The sequence below is a fragment of the Myotis davidii genome, unplaced genomic scaffold, assembly GCF_000327345.1.
Source record: "Myotis davidii unplaced genomic scaffold, ASM32734v1 scaffold847, whole genome shotgun sequence".
Lineage (NCBI taxonomy): Eukaryota > Metazoa > Chordata > Mammalia > Chiroptera > Vespertilionidae > Myotis > Myotis davidii.
The window spans coordinates 1611497-1618351 of record NW_006298049.1 but is presented as its reverse complement, the minus strand read 5'-3'; the positions used below and the strand labels follow the sequence as shown (position 1 = coordinate 1618351).

Below are 6855 nucleotides of genomic sequence, written 5' to 3'. Positions count from 1 at the left end.
CACACACACACACACACACACACACAATGGGCTTCAGTCTTAATTACTGAGATTTTCTTTAGATGTTGGATTATTCCAATAAGTAGACATTAATTTCCTTTTTTAAAATGTGATTGGGATGTCCAAAGATGTTAGAAAAACCCTGTTTTAAAAATAGAGTAATATGTCAAAATCATGAAAGACCAAAAATATTTCTATGCATCAGGTGATGCTGTAAGATGATTTAGAGTGGAGCAGGTCTGCAGCCAAGGAAATTAGGAAAATGTTGCAATGTTTTTATAGGCATGCGGTGAGGAGGGCCTGTCCTTGAGAATGGAAAGGAAGAATCAGATCTGCAGTTGCAAATGAAGTGAGAACTGGCAGGATTGCCTGAGAGAAGGCACAGGAGAAGCCAAAGATGATGTCTAGATCCTGGGTCACTGGGATTGAGAAGGAAACCCCAGACAGAAATGAGGTGATAGTATGGTGGAGCTGAAGGTGGGTTGGGGAGGAGGATGCAAGCAAGGAAAAAAAGGCGAGTGTAACCTTGTAAAGGAGAAGGAAAGATATGTGCGCTTTCATTCATTCATTTATTAATTACCTCATTCCACAAGGATCTGAAACCATTTATAAAATTACATAGAATATAAGTAGATGAGGGAATTGGTGGATGAGAAAAAATAAGCACAGGAAATATCAAATCCAGATGTGATGTTAGCACATAGGTTTGTGTACTATAGACACTACACTGCACGTTGCTAGGGTGATGGTGTAAATGTGGCTCCAAACCTCTTAACGACCTGTGCAGGCACAGGAGCCTACCAGCAGAGGATTCCCTGTATCCATGAAAACGAATCTGCAGTTTAGTAGGAGCACAGCTTTCCATGATGCCAATGCTTGAATATTTTCCTGTTGTGCACAGAAAAAGGACACAATGATGCAACAGATGATGTAGTCTCCTGTCAGATCCCTTCAGGGATTTGAATGGAGCAAAAGAATTGACATATGATGCTGCCAGCCGTCCCCTCCTCCCTGCTCCTTAGCGGGTACTTTGATTTTGTGCACCCAGTTTCTTCTCCCCCTTCACCATTTAAAAGCAGTTTGGCCTTTGCAGACTTCCCCCCCCCTGGATTTTGTTGCTGACTAATTGAGGAGAAAAGGAGAGGAATGGGAAGCCAAGATATGTGTGAACTGAGTTTGGGAGAGAGCCCTTTACAGAGTTTTTGGAGGAGAGGTTGGCTCAGAGGAGCCACGAGGCATGAAAGAAGCACGAGAACAAGATGGTTTTGAGAAACAGTGCTGCTGGTTATTTATCTCCCTCACAATGTTTGAAAAATATTAACCAGGGACTGCTTTATTTTGAAGTCTTATTTGGTTGCTGGAGTTGTTTTTCTATGGGTACTGGCCCCATTCAGGGACCGTTTCATTATGGATACATGAGGGAGCTGCCGGGTGGGATGCGGACCTGTGTTGCTGCACTCTTGCTGTGTGCTGGACTAAATCATTGCTGCATGCATCAGCCGGGAGCACAGTTTCCTCTTTGATGCTTAGACCCAGAGCCCAGGTGATCTTTTTTTTAAAAAAAAAAAATATATTTTATTTATTTTTGCAGAAAGGAAGGGAGAGAGATAGAGAGTTAGAAACATTGATGAGAGAGAAACATCAATCAGCTGCGTCCTGCACAACCCCTACTGGGGATGTGCCCGCAACCAAGGTACATGCTCTTGACCAGAAATCGAACTTGAGACCCCTTCAGTCCACAGGCTGACGCTCTATCCACTGAGCCAAACCGGTTAGGGCCCAAGTGATCTTGAAACACTGGGACAGGGGCCAAACTTAAGATCTACTTGGAGTTGCAAACCAAGAGATAGTGTACTGGTGTGTGTATGTTCACTGAATAGAATGCTTCATTAGAAACAAAACAACACAAGAAGTCTTAAGAAATGACCAAGTTTAAATTAGTTTCTATGTCAATATATTTCAATACCTACTTTCTTTTTTAAAAATTGATTTTATAGAGAGGAAGGGAAAAGAAGAGAAACATAGATTGGTTGTCGCCCGCACCCACCCCAATCGGGGATCAAGCCCACAACCTTTTGGCGTATGGGACGGCACTCCAACCAACTGAGCCACACTGGCCAGGAACAATATCTACTTTCCTAAGCAAATGCCAACAAGAGGCATAAAGTAGATCCACGCTCTGCATGATTGAGACTGAGATTGTTCCAACGGCACATTTGACAATAAGACATTTCTTCGTGAGGGCCGCAAAAACTGAGCGTCCCTAGCCTCTCCTTCCTATCCCTCCACCCCTCTTCTAGGAAGATTCTGGGTTTGGCTGGTTAGTTTTTCCCCTCCCCTGTTTTTTAAACTGGGTCCTGCTTTTTGGTAAACCAGATCTTCTGAGGTTCATTATGAAGAACTGGTAGGAAAGGGGGTGGGATGGTGAAGAACAATGGGTAAGATAAGTCAGGAATTTTCTTAGGGATTTAGCAGCTGAGAGGCTCTGTAAAAACTATAGGGTATGATGATGGAACACAGGTGGCATTTTTTCTGGAAGCTTTATTTGTTACTTCTCACAACTTGATCAATGTATAACATACTTCAACATGCATAAACTCCACATATTTAAAGTGTACTATTTAATAAGTTTTGTTATACGTGGACACCCATGAAATTATCACTACAATCAAGATAATAAATTTATAGATGAGAGTTTTAAAAACATTGCCTTTGCTATGTTTAAAAAACACAAGTTAAGAACTTGTATGATTTTGAAATTACTTTTTGTTGCTGGACTATTTTTTTATTAGAACTCCACTCAGATTTTGGGCCATTGCTTCAGTAGGGTTCTGTATAATACAGAATTTAGGTGGCTGTTTCTTTAACATTCTTCAATTAAAAATATAACTAAAAATGTAAAATGCTGTGGCTGATGAGTGACTTGGGAGAGGGGAGGAGGCATAACAGTACAGCCATGGTTGCTGGACAGCCTGCTTGAGCCAAGAGCAAAGTGTCTCATCTCTAGTAGAATGATGAATTATGTGTTTGTTGGCAAGCTCCATCCTTATAACTGAGCTTTGGATAAATCTTGGACCACAAAGTTGAAAGTTGTAATATTTAGAAAAACTTTGGAGCAGAGATTTCTGGGTTCCTAATTAAAACAAGATCCAAATGCATTGGCAATCAATAGAGCTGAGGATAAAATGATGATCCTCTTACTGACATTAAGGAGCCTGATCAAGACAGTCATGTGGACAGATACCTTCTCACTGCTGATGGCAGGACCAAATTATCCTCAGGAAACAATTCTGGGTCTATTCTAATTTATAGGTGCCTCTGGGACTCCGAAGTTCTGTGGCACAAAAGCTATTAAAGAAGATAATAAGTTTCCCACAAAGCTCACAGAAAAGTCTAAATAAAATTCCCATGGAACTTCTGGTTTTAAACAGTGTACCTTTCTGGTTTGCTCTCCAATATAACTTAGTTGTAAATTGTATCCCCAGGTAAACCTATTTGATTTGCTCCAATCAGGAAACTTTCAACTGCAAGTCACAGAGACCCTGACTCAGCTGGCCCACACAATAAAGGATTTATTATCTCATATAAAAAATGCAGAGGTTGGGCATCTCCAGAGTTGGTTAGTGTAGTGACTAAAAGACATCATCAGGAACCCAGGGTTTTTCTAGCTTTCCATTGTGTCCCATGAGGATATCAGCCTCACCTCCAGGCTGCTCTTCTCCTGTCACAATATGGCTGCAGAAGCATCAAACATCCTATTCTAACTCAACAACATCTGGTGGCAAAAAGTCATTCCTCATTGTTCACCTTTTTAAGATCAGGTATAATGTTTCCCAAAGCCCCTCAGCGGGATCCCCTTCATACTGCACTAGTCAGAATGGTAGCATGTATCCACACCAAAACGAATTGCTAGCACGCTGAATGGGACCACCTTGAGAGACATAGACAAATCATGGCCTACTACTGAGCCACTGGGGGAGAGGTGGCTCCTGATGCAAAACCAGGTTCTGCTAAGAAGGAAGAAGGGGAGCAACCACATCTGTCATGCAGAGTTAGGGACAGAATCTGATTGGATATTGGAAACATATGCCAAAGTTGATTATTTTCATTAAGATTTATTCTTAAGCCATTGTTTCAGGCAAAACTTTATTAGCAAGCCTAATAGTCTATAAAGCCCAGTTCTAGTGTGTTGTAATAAAACCATATCCTTTGTGTAGAGATAATGTTTTTCAATTGTTCATTGCAGCCATTTAGTCATTAAAATTCAAGCTCAAAAGAAGTAGGCATAGAACATCTCTCTTCAAAGTGCTGCAAATGGTTACCTGCTCAATTAGAAGGTCAGTCTTATCAGCCCTGACCCTCAGGAGCTGTTAAAAACTTCCTATGAGTATGATTACCTGGAGGGTCTATATTCAAGTTCATGTCTATAGAACACATGTCAAAGAAAGGTCATTAAAAGCTGCAAATAACTCTTGTAATTCCTGTCTTTATAAGGAAACAAAGAGCAGGATACATGTCAATAGTAGTTGTATCAGACATAATCTTTAATGAATCTATTTATTCTTAATATGCTGTGATTCAGAAGTTCTATAGGCTTTCAGAGAAGTATGGGGCTGGGCTGGAGGGGGAGGAACTGTGAAGAGAACTGGGCGAGTGGGAAAAGCCTCGCTGGGTCGCTGCGTCTCAGTGGTGAATGTTGGATGAGGGCACAAACAGGGTTCTTAGTCGCAATTAGGGCCCAGCTGAGGTCGTACAAACCCAGCCCAGCCCAGCGGCCTGAGGTTGCCAGTGGAAAAGTCAAAGGCTGGAGAGACCCAAAGTCAATAACCCTGGGAGACCTATGAAGCCAAGCTTTGGGGCCCAGCCTCTGCAAGGGGAGAAGTGAATCCAGAAGGAGGTTGGTGTTTGTGGGAAATGGAAGGGGAGGAGTATCGCTGCGTAGGAATTTGGTTCAAGGTTACCCTGGAGAAATAGAATTCCGAAAGTCAATTCAGAGAAGAAGACTTGAAGTTGAAGGTCTTGGAGGTGAAAAGTTGCAGTCACTGTGTGGACGGGGAAAATTGCACTTGGAAAGAAGCAAAAAACAAACAAACAAATAAACAAACAAACAAAAAACTGAGCTCTAGACACGCAGCCAGTTAATGAGCTGTGCAACCTCAGAAAAAGGAATTCAGCTCTTGGAGTCCTGTCAGTGGAACAAAGTGCATTTTTCAGGTTCCACGGTGGTGGGGGAGTGGTAGCACAGCTCGTGGCGATTGTGCCAGGGAAATTCTGTATAAGAACAGAAGCCACAAACCACAGAAAGTCTTGATGTTACCCTGCTGTGGATGCAAAAATGCATCACGTGCTCCTGACAGTCCCTCCAGAAAAGGAACTGCCCCAGAACATTGGAGGACCAGCAAGGAACCATTTTCCCCACATTCTTCCTTCACCAGTTTATGGGGTGTGGCTTCTGGGGCTCCATCAGTGCCCTTAAGTCATGTCTGCGCTCTCCCTTTCCTACCCCTCCCCTGCAGGCCCTGGCAACAGAGTGAAAAATGACTGGCCCTTCACCCAACTGCCCAACTGGACTTCCTTAAGCCCCTGCACTTGGCCTCTGCCAAGGGCATCACTAGGAAGGTGACCAGCTACTCCCTTAGTGATGAGGAAACTGAGGGTGTGGCTTGGGAGGGGACAGGGAATCCAGCCCTGTGGTTGTCTGGGCCATTCTTGCAATACGTCTAGAGGGACCTCAGGCCCAAGCCCTTACCCACATGCCTCCAAACCACAGATTTTTATGTCTTGAATATTTCTCTCTCCGTGCTCTGTGCATTTGGATATTTTGAAGCCTTTTACATGCCAAGTTTTTGAGCTACTTTTTTTTTTTTTTTAACAAAGAGGATGAAAGCCTGAGATAGTTGAAGGAGGAAGATACTCTTGTTGGCATTGATTCAAATTCTTTTCTCTGGGGGAGGCCTGCTGTGGAGGCAGGATGGGGTAGTTCATAAAGGTTGTAGCATGTTCTGGTTTGGAGCCCAACGTTGTTGAAAAATGCTCAGAGGAGACTCAGAGCACTTAGGTTTTTGGCTTGGAAACTGTCTTTGTTTAGATGTTCATATTTGTTTAAATATTTTCGTCAAACAGAAACAATAAAGGAACTTACATAGAAATTTTTTTCCACGGAGCAATTTTTTTCCTAACCCAATCTGACACGTTCACCCTGAAATTACGTTCATGTTTAATATATGAGTATCATGCAAACTATGTGAAATATAATAGGGTCCAGCTGAGTTTTAAAATACTCCCGACGTTTTACAATAATAGTAACAACCACTTTCAGCTACTATTTGAGGCGAGGTCCCAGGTCCTACTGTAAGTGTTTCCTATACCTGATCGCCCAGAATCTTTTTGACAGTCTTTAAATGTTGTACTCTTGTCCCCATCTTAAAGGCAGGGAACCAGACACTCACGGCTCAAGGAGCTTGCCCAGGACACACTAGTAAGTGGTGTGTTGGTGACTGTTCAACAACCAGCTCTCTGGCAGGGGAAGGGAAGACCGCTTTCTAGTGTTTGCCAATTTCCTGCCGTATACATTTTCCCACTCTGGCTGGTTTCAAGCTACTGACTTGACTTCACTGAACACAGAGTCGAGAAAAAAATACACAAAAGACACTCTTGCTGGTATCAACTGCCTCCAGCACATATATCATGTTGTCATGAAATACACTTTAGGGCCTGGGGCAAACTTGTGTCACCCACCATTTAGTAGCAAGATCCACAGTCTTCGTACTCTTTGTATTCACGTACACTTATTCTTCTTGTAGGGCTCCTTCCTGGAGCACTGCTACTGAGCACTTGACCCAGCCAGGCACTGCC

At 42.8% G+C, this 6855-nt stretch overlaps 1 long non-coding RNA gene across 3 annotated transcripts in view; it reads left to right on the top strand.

Annotated features, from left to right (window-relative positions):
* The window catches only part of LOC107184676, a 54833-nt gene that overhangs the window by 39330 nt on the left and 8648 nt on the right, over positions 1-6855 (top strand). The window lies entirely within an intron of this gene.